The 16,748-nt window shown below is 36.9% G+C and overlaps 1 protein-coding gene and 2 pseudogenes across 2 annotated transcripts in view; 2 read left to right on the top strand and 1 right to left on the bottom strand.

The window, feature by feature from the left end:
- EXOC6B (exocyst complex component 6B) overlaps positions 1-16,748 on the top strand; it is a 626,283-nt gene that overhangs the window by 54,303 nt on the left and 555,232 nt on the right. The gene's annotated exons all lie outside the window — the stretch shown is intronic.
- LOC141571931 (U6 spliceosomal RNA) lies at positions 7,621-7,720 on the top strand (annotated as a pseudogene).
- On the bottom strand, positions 8,894-11,451 carry LOC109435182 (large ribosomal subunit protein uL6; annotated as a pseudogene).

Here is a 16,748-nt window from a genome sequence, read left to right as displayed (position 1 = left end):
ATTGGAAGGTTAGTCTGATGTGTTATCTGATTAATTAGATTCAAACCACAGGAAAGTTAGTAGTCTCAGAGAGAAATTAAATGAGAGTGTCACATTTGGCAATTATTCTTGTGTTGAATTTCAAGAGTTTGAAATCATCAGGTCAAATATACAGAGGGTGCAAAAAAATGTATACACATTTTAAGAATAAGAAAGGAAAAAACTGTATTAAAACTGTATCAAAATATACTGATAAGAAAAGATGAATACAAGTCATGTGTACACATTTTTTGGCACCCCAGTATAATATAATTCTTGTGAAACTGATCTAAAATCTTATGTACTATAGTTTTGAAAGTAAAAAAATTAATAGGTAAATTGTCTTGATTTGTCTGGGTTTGAAATATTTTATTTAATAAAATGGAAAGAAAAGGATGTGAACCATAGATCTAATATTTTTTCTTCCATTCCCTCTACTTCCCCATTTTATTAGTTGGTTGTTTATTCTTCCATTGCAGTTTTTATGCAAATATAAACATACATGATTTTATTTTCTCCTCATTTTTACAAAATTAGTAGTTCTGCTACTAATATATAGTTCTGCAGTTTAGTTTTTTATTCATCAGTATATTTTGGAGATCTGCCCATATTAGTATGCAGAGATTGTACTTATTCTTTTTTTTTCAACAGCTGCAGAGTATTCCATGATGTGAATATACCATGGTTTATTCACCCATTCCCCTATTTCTGCATAGTTGGGTTATTTCTAGTCTTTTGCTGGACAGAATAATGCAGCAATGAATAACAGTGAATATTTGTCATTTCTTATTGTACATTTCATACTGTATCTGCAGGATAGACTCCCAGAAGTGGGATTGCTGAGTCAATGATGAATGTATCTGTAATTTGGTAGGTATTACTACTCTGTGTGGAGGTTGTGCCATTTTGCTCTCCCTTGAGCAGTCCATGAAATTGCTCATTTCTCTACAGCTGTTTCAACAGAATATGTATTAGACTTTTGAGTTTTTGCCAATATGATAAATGATAAATGGGATTTCAATGTAGCTTTCATTTGTGCTATTATTATGAGTACAGCTGAACATCTCTTTCTATGTGTAAAGGCCTTTTGTGTGTGTGTGTGTGTGTGTGTGTGTGTGTGTGTGTGTACTGTTTGCGTGTTCTTTGCTGATTTTTCTATAAGATTGGTATTTTTCTTTTTGATTTGGGCGGGAGCACCAGTACAGAACCTTTGATAGTTAGGCTTTGCTTAAATACATCATGGGGATATACAAACTGAAATGAGTTGTGATTACTAAAACAAAGAAACCATTATTTTTAAGGAATGAAAATTTCAAACCTTCCTTTTAATTATTTTAGTCATAAAGAGACATGAATAAACAGAGACATTTAAAAAGAATTAAAAAAAATCATACCAGGAGGCTGTGATAATTTGAAATCAGAAGTTTTTTTTGGGGGAAATACAGTGATATTGTTAGATAAGTCTGTTTCATATACAAATAAAATTCTTAGCAAATCAGAGAATGTCAACATTTAAATCATTTTTTACTTTAAAATATTATGTCATGTATTCTTATGTTTACGTCATTTCCAGCACTAACACAATTAGAATATGCATTAGTTGCAAACAATTGATAAAGACAATTATTTAGTGTGGTTTTGGAAGCAATTTAGAGTTTTAGATGATATTTATGATATAGTTTTAGTTTAGCATATGATATTCAGAGGGTGCCAAAAAAACTATATACATTTTAAGAAAGGAAAAAAACTGTATTAAAATTGTTGTATAATGAATGATGCTAGCATTCATTTGATTAACATCTTTTGAGCAAACGTCATACTACACATTGCTATGTAATTCAATTCAACTTCGAAAAGTAAGACATAGATAACATGTCTTAAAATGTGTAAACATTTTTTGTCTTCCCCGGTACATGATTATTAATTAGGTCATTGACGAAAATAAAGATATTTTGGTTCTTTATACCATTGAAGTTGATAGTTTGTAGTGTTTGCTATTAATGTAATAATTGGTTTAATCATGTACCAAAATCAAGCTTCCAGCTGAAAGCAACTTGAAGAAATAAAATTAGTGTGTGACTTACCTATGAAATATGTGAATCTGGTTTGAGAAGCTGAGCAGTGATGACATTTTAAATTTGCTTGGGGAGAAAAAGCAAACATAATGAAGGGGAGGAGTTAGTAAAAATTGAGTAACACACAGACCTGAGCTTAAACACTTGGGACCTAAGGTGACTAATAGGTCATTTTTTAGAGATGTTTGCTATTGTTGTGGGAAAGAAGAGTAAAGCCATTTCTGCAATGTATAATATAATATTAGTAGTAGATTAATACTATAATAATAGTAGTATCTGTTGGAGTGTTTAGAAAACAAGGAAGACAGTTGCTCAAAGACTAACTAATGTTGCATGGACTGTGTTCTAATAGTGGAATTAAGGAGCATTCCGCTGAGAAATAGACAATAATGGAATATTATTTTAATATTTTGCCTATTTAAAAAAAGCAATTTGCGATGTATATCTGTAAATTATATGTATATTGTATTTTACATTTCTAGATGTCTGCAGAATGGTAAATGTTTTCCTTTAAGTTGCCTGTAACTTAACATTCATATTTTACACCACATTTTGACTATTTTTTTGAGAAGAGATTATTTTTGTCTTAACTCTGTCTTTGGGTTATTCTCAATCTTCTTTCCCTCTTATTCTGGTCAATTGACAATTGACTGTCTTTCTCACTCTTATTCTCTAATTTTCCCCTTGCCTTGTTCTAGATAGGAATTAGAGAGTTTCCAAAAATATACATGATTTAAAAAATATACATAATAGATACAGCACAGGTGGTGAGGAACTTGGGGCGAAGGGAAAACATGAAATATGAAATCAAGAGTGAGAGCAGTTAATAGAGTCATATTTGTAAAGAGCATATATTTTAGAACATTTAATATGTTCCAGAAGAATACCTTTTTGATACACGAAAAGGTATTGAGTCAAAGTGTAACCTCTTAGTGGGGAAGCCCTAACTTACTGAATTCCAAAAGGCAAAGACATAGAGGAAACCTAAGTGCATGAAAAAATTCGTATTTGAAGGCCTTACACAATTTTTAAAGGTAGGACATCAGTTTAGCTCTATGCTTTCTAGCAACTAGTACAAAAAAAGAGATGTTCAGTTGAGTTATGGTGTTGTAAAATGAAAAAGTAGTTACTTTGGAGAAGCGCAGCTATTCTTGGTTCTGAGAAAGACCAGAGAACTGTTTCGCCCATATGTCCTCACAAAGAAGGCCCTGCATAGTGTAACTTTAATATCCACATAGTAAATGCAGCAATATGTGACAGGCTGTTTCCTGTATTGTCCTTTAGTGAAAGCATATGGCATAACCAAGGCACAATTTAGTAAAAGCAGTTCTGCCGGGAGCCAAAGGAATGCAGTTCTCTACCGGTCTTCGCTTAATCAAGGCATGGATTTGATAATATCTCCAGTGGAAGTTGGAAGTGCGTTATCCCTCCCTCCCTTTTTTGGGTTATTGATCACTTTCAAAATTGTATGAACTCTATAGACACCTTCCATATGCATTGTACTGCAATGCGTATGTGTCCAGCTGCCATGATTTCTAACCTGAAAACGTGTGTACATTGCAGGTATGTTAGTTATTTCTTCATAAGTACTACTTTTAGTAGTCAAGTTTTTTTATGCTCTATATTCATTTGAAGAAATAATATACATATGCTTGATACATAAACAATATCAGGGAACTGGTTACAGTGTTTATTTCTGGGGTGAAAAACAGCGATGGAGTGAGACCCCCCCCCATTTGAACGTTTCCTATGTGTATGTATGATGTATACTACATAAATACATAATTTTAAGAAAGAAGAGTCAGATTTCCTATCTATTGTCTTGAACAGATTTTCACATCTTATATTTAGTGTGAAAGGCAAGCTGTAGAAGAAATAAGATACAGTCATGTGCTGCTTAGCGATGGGGGTCCGTTCTGAGAAATGCGCCGTTAGACAACACCATCGAGTGTGCTTACACAAACCTGGATGGTATAGCCCACTACACACCCATGGCTCTGTGGTACAGCAGATTGCTCGTAGGCTGCAAAGCTGTACAGTGTGTTGCTGTAATGCATACTTCAGGCAGTTGTAACACACTAGTAAGTATTTGAGTAATATCACATTAGGATAGCTACCACGGCACAAGTGACAGGAATTTTTCAGCTCCATTATAATCTTATGGGACCACTGTGGTATATGATGTCTTTCCTTGATTTATACATCCTTATGCTGTGCATGGCTGTATGCAATCCTATTTTTTATTTAAAGACTTTATTGGGGAAGGGAACAGGACTTTATTGGGGAACAGTGAGTATTTCTCCAGGATTTTTTCCAAGTTGTTGTCCTTTCAGTCTTAGTTGTGGAGGGCACAGCTCAGTTCCAGGTCCAGATGCCATTGCTAGTTGCAGGGGCACAGCCCACCATCCCTTGTGGGAGTCGAACTGGCAACCTTGTGGTTGAGAGGACGTGCTCCAACCAACTGAGCCATCCGGGAGCTCAGTGGCAGCTCAGCTCAAGGTGCTGTGTTCAATCTTAGTTGCAGGGGGCGCTGCCCACCATCCCTTGCGGATCTCGAGGAGTTGAACCGGCAACCTTGTGGTTGAGAGACCACTGGCCCATGTGGGACTCGAACCGGCAACCTTGTGGTTGAGAGACCACTGGCCCATGTGGGACTCGGACTGGCAACCTTGTGGTTCAGAGCCCGCGCTCCAAACAACTGAGCCATCTGGGAGCTCAACAGCAGCTCAGCTCAAGGTGCCGTGTTCAATCTTAGTTGCAGGGTGCGCTGCCCACCATCCCTTGCGGGACTCGAGGAATCGAACTGGCAACCTTGTGGGTGAGAGCCCACTGGCCCATGTGGGACTCGGACTGGCAGCGTTCAGAGTTAGGAGCATGGAGCTCCAACCGCCTGAGCCACTGGGCCGGCCCTGCAATCCTATTTTTAAAAGAAATTACTAAGACTGAAAAGTAAATCTTACCTAGGATATTGTTTTGTAGGGGATTGGATTAAGCCAAAGGAGAAAGGTGGAGGACATGGAAAAGGGAGGAAGGTTTAACACTGAGGTCCCAACTGCTAGTGAGGCCCCACTCCGATCCCTGCCCGCCAAGCCCTGCGCCCGCCCTAATCCTTGCCCATTTGACCTAAGCCTCGCCCTTAGCCCAGTATATTTGGCATAGACCCCGCTCCCAACCCCACTCTCCAGGTACATAAGATCTAACTCTAGAGCCTAACCCTTAGGGAAGGAAACTAGAATTTCTCCTCCGAGGTTGGTCATAGGAGTCATGCTTTGGGCCACTGCCTGAAGCTTCTCTGACCGCGTGAACTCGAGCCCCGGCCACTTGCGCTCCTGGGGTCCCGTAGACCAGAAGTGGAAGTGCTAGCAGTCAAGGTTTTTGATAAGTAATGAGTATGAGTGAATTCAAGGTTACATTTTTCTGCCTTTTCCCCCCTGAATGTATCACTTGCTCGTGTAATTAGTTAAGTGCAGAGCTATATATGCTTTAAAAGTAAACCACCCGTGAGTAGGGTTACCATCTTTTTATGAAAGTCGAAGAACCTGAATAAACCAGAAGTGCAGTGAGGGAGAGTACCCAAAGATTGCACCAAGATTCTTACCTAGTAGTAATTTTGGGTGTGTTCTAGCAATTAAACAAATGCCATTAAAACCACAATAACTTCATTAGGAACAATCATAAATTTGATATTAAAAAAAAACACCAACCCACCTTGGCTATTTAAAATATTGCCCACAGGGGCGGTTGGTTAGCTCAGTTGGTTAGAGCACAATGCTCCTAACACCAGGGTTGCGGGTTTGATCCCCTCATGGGTCACTGTGAGCTGCGCTCTCCACAACTGGATTGAAACGACTTGACTAGGAACTGATGGGTCCTGGAAAAACACACTTAAAATAAATAAGTTTAAAAAATGTATTGGCAACAAATGAACCATAGATCTTTTTTTTTTTTTTTTTTTTTTTGCCTTAAGCTATATAATTTAGAATATAGTGGCTGGAAAAGGTATGTCTTATTAAGGGGTTATTTACTTGGAATATCTGGAAGCTACCCTGTTGTAGATTTATAATAAAAAATTGAGATATGTAACTCTCAAGAGCACAGTGATTAATAAAAGAAGTTTAAGTATGTAATACATGTTTGCATAACTGTAAAGTAGAAGTTTAAAACATACTTTACCCAGTGAAACATATAAGTGAGCAAGAACTATCACAGTTTAACCAACTAGATTACCTTAATGTGATTTGTGGTGACGCATACTCGTATGGATTGGAACTGTTTGCTATTCGGTCTTGATGTTATCACATTAACATGTACATTGCATTGTAGTGAATTTACCTTCAGTTACTACTGTGGTTTGATAATCAGATTGATCATTAGATAAAAGCAAAAGCAAAACAATGACAATAACAACCATTTTTTGTTTTCCCTTTTAGAGCAATTCTATTATTGTTTTGAGTTTAGATACTCACGGTGTTTTGAATGCTAGATAAATGTTCTATTGTATGTTAGATAAATGATGAAGGCCTTTTGCCAAAAATGATGATTTTGATGAAAATATAAGCTCTGTTGCTGTATTTGTTTAGATTAAAATGCTGTGAGGTAACACAGGCTTTCAGTTTTAATCCTGTTTTTATATACCTGGAACGTGACAAGCTCTGTGACGAAAGTATATGGTTTGACCCGACGATATTGTATACTGGAGCACCGACAGCTTGTTGCATGTCTAAGCCAAGTGTCTTTGCTCCTTCATTGTCAATAGCTCTTATTTTTGAAATTTTCTTCTTTATGTTTCTCTCTTTTGCAAATTGTGCCTTTGTTTCTTTCCTCATATTTGTGCTTGCTTTTTGTATTTCCCTTCTACTTCCTGTAACTTAGAACTTTAAAATACCCATTATCCGGTGAAACATCTAAGCAAGCAAGAATCATCACAGTGCAACTAACTTCCATTTGCTGGGGAAGCTCTGGTGCCAATCAACAATACAATTCTAAAGGTATTGATATGAAATGTGATCTTATCAAGCACTATCAATGAATAAACTGGTTGAGAGGACACACTCCAACCAACTGGAGCAGACATTGAGCTTGACTGACGATATGTTATGAAACATTTTTGGTATAGAGTTTTATTTTGGGAAATACACGTTTGTGTAGTACATTAAAAAAAGGAAAGAAATAGGGAGCTAGCCAAGCAGTTTGTTTTTAATGAGGTTTGCTTGACTTTTATACAGAAGAGGTGTACAATCGAGATCTTGGCATTGAACTAGCAAAAGTAAGAGGAAAGTGAAATTAGATATTGGATATACTATAATGGCCTTGTCATTATAGATTATAATTGCATTTCCATTAAAAAGTATTACATTTAATCTTACTTAAAGAGGAAACTGAAATGAAACATGGAATTACTGAATTTCAGGTAAATGTTTTTTCATCACAAATGATGCTCAGTTTTTAAAGATCGCTTAAACTTAAAAAGGTAAAAAGTGATTTTCTATATTTGTAATTAAAAAGAAAAACAACCTCACATTTTTGCTTGCTTTGGCAGCACATATACTAAAATTGGAACGATACAGAGCTTAGCATGGCCCCTACGCAAGGATGACACACACATTTGTGAAGCGTTCCATGTTTTTCTGAGGTTTTATACTCCATATTTTGGGGCATTTTGTATTGTGGCTGCTTACCAATATTATTAAAATCTTAAAAACAAAACAAACCCCTCGCATTCAATTTTAGGCAGTATTGATTTCCCACCGTTGGAAAAAAAGGAAAATTAGTGCTTTTTCTGTTCTCAAAACAGTGTTGAACTTTCTCCAGTCTTTTTCTCCCCTTCCCTTGTTTTATACTGCCAATTCTCACCCCATTCTTTTTTCTTTGCAAATTAGTTTACTGAAGAAAATTTAAAACATACAGAAATCAAGAAAATAATATAATAAATCTCTGTGTATCTTCCCAGAGCCTTAACAGTTAAACACCCAGTAAGTCTTGTTTCATCTAATTCTTTCACTACCTACTCCATCCCCCCATGCCGACCTTGGCTGATTTTGAAATAAATGCTAGACATCGTATCATTTCATTCTGAAACACTGGAGCATCACCTGTATTACTTTGGGGAAATTCAGCATTGATTTACAAATATTTGCTTTATTACATAGGCTCGCAGGAACTTATTTATTCAGTAAATCAAGGACTCCCTGTAGTTGGTCTGAAATTAATTAATTCTTTTTGGTAATAGACAGCCAGGTGAGTTTTCTAAGGTCATCCCTAAAACCATATAATCAGCATATAAGATACAGCTTTTCTTTTTATTCTCTGTGGGGGCAGTGGTGAGGAGGGACAGAGGAGAAGAAACGTGTACATTCAGCTCAACTCAGAGTTATTGGAGCCTAAACAACAAATCCTTGTTTGTCTCACTGACATTTCACAAGACTTTACCTACAGTTCCCATGTCCTGTGCCACATTTAAGGAATAGACCCTAAGTATCAGGAAGGGATATTTTTGTTTGAGCTCATAAAATTTGTACTCAGTCCTAAGCTGAGTAAACATCAATAATCATGCAGTCATACAATTGATATTCTTTCTTATTATTTCTGATGATCAATATTAGAATAGCTGTGCCTCAAGTTTGCCAGCTCCTTGTATAATGTTGACTGGAGAAGCCCAAGATTGCATTTATTGAGGATGTTGGCCTATAATTGTAATGGATTACTTAATAAGGTACAACATTTTTTATTGAGGACAAACAAAATGTTTTCCTGTTGTTTTTGTTTTTTTAATACATGACTTTTATTGCATCTTTAAAATATCACAAATAAGACTGACGAAACACTTGACACCTTGGCGATTCTGTAGCTGGACAGCTTAGATCTTCTTCATCAGCCTGCTGAACTGTTCCTTTTTCAGAAACATGATGCCATCCAAAAATTTTCTGATATCCTTGTTTTTAACTGTTGTGGCTTGTTGAATCAAAGCAGCTGAATTTGATCCAAGTTCAGTATCATTTCCTTCAAGAATTAAGTCATCTTTCTGGGCTTGAGCTACTGAACAAGCAACACCCGACCTCATCCGAATCTTTTTTTATTTTATTTTATTAAATTTATTGGGGTGACAATTGTTAGTAAAATTACATAGATTTCAGGTGTACAATTCTGTATTACATCATCTATAAATCCCATTGTGCGTTCATCACCCAGAGTCAGTTCTCCTTCCGTCACCATATATTTTATCCCCCTTACCCTCATCTCCCACCCCCCACCCCCCACTCCCCTTACCCTCTGGTAACCACTAAACTATTGTCTTTGGAGAAATGTCTCTTCAGGTCCTCTGCCCATTTTTCAATTGGGTTGTTTGTTTTTTTGTTGTTCAGTTGCATGAGTTCCTTGTATATTTTGGATATTAGCCCCTTATCGGAGTAACTGTTTGCAAAAATCTTCTCCCATTCAGTTGGTGGCCTCTTTATTTTGTTGATGGTTTCTTTTGCTGTGCAGAAGCTTTTAAGTTTCATATAGTCCCATTCGTTTATTTTAGCTTGTACTTCCATTGCCTGTGGAGTCAAATTCATAAAATGCTCTTTGAACCCAAGGTCCATAAGTTTAGTACCTATGTTTTCTTCTATGCAGTTTATTGTGTCAGGTCTTATGCTTAAGTCTTTGATCCGTTTTGAATTAACTTTGGTACATGGTGACAGATAGCAGTCCAGTTACATTCTTTTGCACGTGGCTTTCCAATTCTCCCAGCACCATTTATTGAAGAGGCTGTCTTTGCTCCATTGTATGTTTTTAGCTTCTTTGTCAAAAATTATCTGTCCATACTTATGTGGTTTTATTTCTGGGTTCTCAATTCTATTCCATTGGTCTATGTGTCTATTTTTCTGCCAATACAATGCTGTTTTGATTATTGTAGCCCTGTAGTACAAGCTAAAGTCAGGGAATGTGATACCTCCAGTATTGTTCTTTTTTCTTAAGATTGCTTTGGCTATTCAGGGTCTTTTGTGGTTCCAAACAAATCTGATGATTTTTTGTTCTATTTCTTTAAAATATGCCATTGGGATTTTGATGGGGATCACATTGAATCTGTATATTGCTTTGGGTAATGTGGCCATTTTAACTATGTTGATTCTTCCAATCCATGATCACGGAATGTCTTTCCATTTCTTTGTGTCTTCTTCAATTTCTTTCAAAAAGGTCTTATAGTTTTCAGCAAATAGGTCTTTCACATCCTTGGTTAAGTTTATTCCTAGGTATTTTATTCTTTTTGTTGCAATTGCAAAAGGAATTGTTTTTGACCTCATCCGAATCTTGCAGATGTATTTTTCACCCAAGAACTTTCGGATTTCAATAAAAGAAGCATTCTCCTGAATAATGACATCGATGGGGAAGTGAGAATACAATCTCTGACAATTAAGTTCACGAACTTGTTGCAACGATGTTGCTAACCTTTTTTGATATCAGAGGGATTATTCATTATGAATTTTTACCAACTGTACAAACAGTTAACCAAGTTTACTGTTTGGAAGTGTTGAAAAGGCTGTGTGAAAAAGTTAGACAAAAATGACCTGAACTTTTTGCCAACAATTTGTGGCTCTTGCATCACGACAATGCACCAGCTCACACGGCACTCTCTGTGAGGGAGTTTTTAGCCAGTAAACAAGTAACTGTATTGGAACACCCTCCCTACTCACCTGATCTGGCCCCCAATGACTTCTTTTGTTTACCCAAAGATAAAGGAAATATTGAAAGGAAAACATTTTGATGACATTCAGGACATCAAGGGTAATACAATGACAGCTCTGATGGCTGTTCCAGAAAAAGAGTTCCAAAATTGCTTTGAAGGATGGACTGGGCGCTGGCATCGGAACATAGCTTCCCAAGCGGAGTACTTCGAAGTTGACCGTAGTGATATTCAGCAATGAAGCATGTGGTACTTTTTCTAGGAAGAGTCTGCGAACTTAATTGTCCTACCCCATACACAGACCGCATCTTGTAACGGAAGCCGAAGGTAACACCCTTGATCCTGTTCTGTGCGTGACTACAGAGAGTGTGGAGAAGAGCCAGCTCCTTCCTATTTCCCCACCATTTGTTGACCCGAAGCCTCTTCTTTCAAGGAGACTGAGTTCTACATGGATGTGATTGCAGCCCCTCTGCAGGGTGCCTCTGGGGCCCTTCCCAATAACTGGTCCCTGCAGAGTGACGTCCACATTTTCTGGGATGTCCACAGTCTGATTGCTGAGAATGGTCTTCATCCTTGCCGTAGATGCAGCAAAGAGCGCAAAATGTTTTCCTTTAAAATGACAACTCAGGCTTTACTCTCTGGTCAGAAAAGACCATTCACGTGGAGTAGGTAAATTGGCAGAGTGATTCTTGACTAATTCTGGAGGAAGCAAATCTTTCTAAGGGCTTTATTTAGTTTGAAATTTTAAATCAGTTGTACCTTATGGGGGTCTGTGACCAGTACTTTGAAAGTGGCCTCTTTTCAATTTGCAGAGTTCTGGCAGTTTATAAAGCTGGGAAAACAGCCTCCCAAAGGTATACTGGATTTAAACTGTCATTGTCTCAATGTTCAGATTTGGACAGCATGACCCAGAATTTGTCCCTGTTAACCTGACTTATTAAAAAAGTCAGAAGTTTATAATAAATTAATTCTAAAAAAAAAAAAAAATTCAGGTGTCCTTTTTGCTGTTTTATTCCCTACGTCACACAGAAACTTGGTCAGGAGTTTTATTTTTTGCTACCTTGCAGTCTTTGACAAATGAAGAGAACAAGTCTCATGTCTCTTAGAATCACTTTTAAATTACAACGGTTTGATGGTTAGTGAATCAGAGAAATTTCTCAGCATACTTGAGGAAGAGATGTAATGGTTTCATTTCATTAAAGCAAGTTACTTGAAAATTCCCTTGATCCGCCTTGTTTTATTCAGTTTGCTGGTCTGCGAAGGCCAATTATGCATGGGAATGGCCTCTGCAATAGCTTTCGTGAGAGTTAAATGGAGGAAAAACGATCATCTGTTTGGTCCAGAAGTGAAGAAGGGCTGCAAACCAGGTTGCTGGATACTTGAGCAGATTTATTTCTGGTGCTACCATTTTACACTGTTAGGTTCTGTTCTATTAAACAAAAATTTTAAAGACTATTTCATGCAAGTCCGTATGTGTCACTAAAGTAATTTGCTAGTAATCAGACCTCTCGTTTGTCCGTGGCTGTAGGGTGGGCTGCATCAGACCCTTATCTATCATAGTGTTCTTGTTCTCTGAGAGGTAACAGACAGAATAGGCAACCAGACCTATGAAAAACAAGTAAATAAAATGCAATTGACTCAGAAGTAAATGAAGAGAATGCGTCTGCAGCAAATTTTTCTAATTAGTTTTGCTTTCCTCTATACTAGAATCCATGGTCAAAGCAGCACCATCCTGTCTGATGGAAAGCCAAGGGTCAGAGCCAACCTGCTGTTCTTTATCTGCTTGAAGCCCGGACCCCAGCTTTATCATTAGTTACTTGGAAAGATGAGGTTATAGGTTGTGTACGCAGCTGGGAGGCTGCTGTCAGCCTAACTTCTGTGAACTTTATAGTTAGATATCTTAAAGATTTCTAGTTCACAGGAGTTTCAGGAATGGTCTGTACGCATATTAGATTAATTCCTAAGTGTGGTTGCTTGTACAGTTGTGCCCGTTACACAGTACATAGCTGGGCTATTTATAGTGTAGCTGATGTAGATTTGTGTATTCATTAGGACAGTTTTCCAGCAGATGACAGACACGTATCTTGAAGAGAGGAAAGATACCATATGGGTGGGTGTGGACCCTATTTTTAAGTATTAAAGTGTTTCTTACAAAACTGTACATAAGAACTCTTTTACGTTGTATTTATAGATGCAATAATTTTAAGTCCACTGTTCATGTATTTACCCTCTCTTTCCTGTATTTATTATTTCTCCTACATTTTCCCTATTTTAATACTGACAGCATTAATTTTTCTTTTCCTGAAGAAATGAGCTCTTAAGTGAGTTTGCTAGGCGGGTGTTTTGGACTTTTTTCTTTGGTGGGTTTAGTTTGTTCACAGTTTAGCAACTCTGAGGCCTTAATATGGATGTTCTTGCAACGCTGAGATGACTTAATGCTTGGATCCTGTTAATCGCTCCATTGTATGTTGAATAAATCTCACATCTTTGCCAGAGATTTGGGTACTACTCAGCTGTCATTCTTTCAGTATGTGGTCAGCTGGGATTCCAAGTTCATTTGTTATTGCTCAGAGTTTCCGGAAGGTTGCCCTGGGTAGCATTAGGCTTTTGACAGTATTCACCATCTAGAGCTGTTATTCCTAAGGTTGGGTCTGGAAGTTTTGTTATGTGTTGTTTTAGCATCAAGATTAGTCACAGTTCTGGTGGGGTTGCGGCTTTATTTCTGGTAGTTTGAATATTTTTGAGTTTTTTTCCCCCCAAAGTTTATCAGATGGGCATATCACCTACATTTGTTTGAATTTATGTGGCACTAACATTACGAAGAGGAACTGAACTTGGCCTTTCAGGTCATCAGATTTTGAGTTCATCTTAAATAGTGGTTCTCAGACGGGAGCGTGGGTCAGAATCACCAGGATGATTTGTTAATACAGATTGTGGGCTCCCCCCCCCCCAGAGTTTCTTATTCAGTAGATTTGGAGTGGGACCTGAGAGTTTGCATTTCTAACTAGTTTTAGGCAATCCTGATTCTGCTGGTTCGGATCGCACTTTGAGAATCATCGCTCTAAGATAAAATTATCTTATTCTTCCCTAAATTTATAGTATTTAACAATCTGGCATGAAAGGAAGTAGGTTTAGGTCTTTGAGAAAACAATCAGAATCTAAGCATTCTTTTTTTTCCAAGATGGAAAGGGATTTTTTTCTTTCTGATTTTGAAAATAATGTATATACAGTAAAAGTTAAACCATAAAGAAAAGCTTAAAGATAAAAATTGCTTAAAATCCCATTATTAATACAATAAACTAATTTTGGTAAGCTTCATTCAGATGTTTTTCTATGCATTTATATAAATTTATAATCTAAAATGTTTCCATTTATAGCTGATATTTTGTAACCTACTTCTTAAATTAAACAATATATAGTAGACACACATATATCAAATTAGTGTTCCATTATATAGATTGCACAATTTGTTTAATGATAGTGATAAACATTTAGATTGTTTCCAATTTTCTAGCAGCTATACAAGTTATTATACTATGTTTTTGAACATATGTTTAATCATTTTATTATGAATTACAAGAAATGGTATTCCTAGGTCAGAGGAGATGTACATTTAAATTTTGATACAAATTGCCAAATTGCCCTCCAGAAAGGTAGTATGAATTAACACTTCCACTGAGAGTGTCTGAGCATTGTCTGTAAACTGAAATGCTTTCAAGATAGCAACTTCCTTTACTCCAGTCTTATGGTAGAAAATGTTTTCTCTAGAGACGGACTTGACTCTCCTTGGAGCAAATAAAAATTCTACTAGTTCTGGGGTCAGTAGAGAGCCCTTAGCTCTACCTCTTTAAATTTCATCAGAGATTATTTAATCTTGGTGAGCCTCAAAGCACTGTCCCAGACAGGAACTTCTCAGGTGACAACTGCATTATTTGTTCTTCATTCAAGTTTCGTTGAAAGTTTCTGAAAAGGGCCTCTACTGCAGGGTAGACAGTCAACATAGTGCTTTAGGAGTCATCTGGTAATCAGTTAAGTAACTAAAAATATCCTGAAATTTTAAGGTGTAAAAGGAAACCTTTAAAATAAAAGTCAAACCATCTTCTCAGTGATTTTTTTTTCTTTCTTGTTTATTTTTTGACCGTGTATTCCTATCAGTAGACAATGAGCACACTCACTCTCTTTAAGTGTATTTATTATAAATTATAAGCAAGTACTAAAAATGTATATATTATAAAACATACGTAGAAAACTAAAAGTTTAAAAGGATGAGGTTAAGATATTGATAGTAGATATGCTCATGTTTTCTTTCTGCCTCAATAGAAACTGTTGTTCTCTGTAGGGTTTATTTCTCGAGCATTATTCTCTGCAGAGAACAAGGGGCTTCTTGATTTGAGGCATATATCAGAACTGAACTTTTCTACCTGTTACAGTCCTACCAAGCCCAAATACCTATTTTGATAATGTGTTCCTGAATCCTATAATGCACTTTATGTTTCTTTAGTCATTTCTGAACAATTGGTTACTGGTAATCACCACAGTGGAGAATGAGAAGGAAGAGGGTATTAGTTGTTCCTTTAGGTAGATGGAGAAATTCTATTATTTAATTCTATTATTAAATTCTATTTATCTATCATTGATAGGGTGTATATTACTTTGATTTTAGGTCCATTCAGAACCATAGAGTTTATAAAAGGTGTTTCAGAGAAATCATCTTGTCTCATTCTTTTTAGTACGTAAATTTTAGTGTAGAATAGTAGTTAAGAGCCCAACCCCAGAGTCTGAAGTTAAACTACTTGGATTCAGTTTATGGCACTGTTACCAATTCACTGTGTGATCTTGGGGGAGTTACTGTATCTTCCTGTGCCTTACTTTCCTCCTCTGAAAACAGGGGCTAATAAGAGCATCTATCTTATGAGGCTGTTGTGAGAGATGATGTCTATCTTATGCTTTTACTAAATGTTGGCTGTTGTTACTAGAATTCATTCATTATTACTAAATTAACTTCAAAGCAGTATAAAAAGGAAAACTTAAATTAAACCAAAAAATTAAAAAATTCAAAAATTCTCGGGCCGGCCCAGTGGCTCAGGCGGTTGGAGCTCCATGCTCCTGACTCCCAAGGCTGCCGGTTCGATTCCCACATGGGCCAGCGGGCTCTCAACCACAAGGTTGCCAGATCAATTCCTCGAGTCCCTCAGGGGATGGTGGGCAGCGCTCCCTGCAACTAAGATTGAACACGGCACCTTGAGCTGAGCTGCCTCCCGAATGGCTCAGTTGGTTGGAGTGCGGGCTGTCAACCACAAGGTTGCCAGTTCGATTCCTTGACTCCTGCAAGGGATGGTGGGCTGTGCCCCCTGCAACTAGAAAACGGCAACTGGACCTGGAGCTGAGCTGCGCCCTCCACAACTAAGACTGAAAGGACAACAACTTGACTTGGAAAAAAGGCCTGGAAGTACACACTGTTCCCCAATAGTCCTATTCCCCTTCCCCAATAAAAAAATAAAATAAAATAAAAAAATAAAAAAGAATTCATCTAAAAAAAAAATTCTCTTATAAATCTACCAGCAGATATTTTGATATTTTATGACAGGCAGAATGGTGTATCGTTCTGGCGTCCTACTGTCTGGGTTTGAAACCTGGCTCTGTTACTTAGTGTCTGTCACCTTGGTCAGATCAACTTGTGTGGGTCTCTGGTTACTACTCATTTAAATGAGTGATGATAATAGTGCCTATCATAAAATTGTTGTTAAAATTAAATGAGTTGTTGCATGTATGGAGTTTAGAAGAATGCTTGAGTATAATGAGTGATCGATAAAAATTCTGTATGTTTTATTCTTTACAGATACTCAAATGCATTTATACATTTTAATTTTTAAAATCAGATTCTTATCTTATTTGTTTTTATTTGGTTATATTTATAATTTTAATATACTTATAATTTTAACATCTATATAGTATCCTATTATTTTGAGGTACTATGAACCCTAAACAAT

Source organism: Rhinolophus sinicus, linkage group LG05 (assembly GCF_036562045.2).
Source record: "Rhinolophus sinicus isolate RSC01 linkage group LG05, ASM3656204v1, whole genome shotgun sequence".
Lineage (NCBI taxonomy): Eukaryota > Metazoa > Chordata > Mammalia > Chiroptera > Rhinolophidae > Rhinolophus > Rhinolophus sinicus.
Note: the sequence above shows the minus strand (reverse complement) of the source record. Positions and strands in the feature narration are given on the sequence as shown.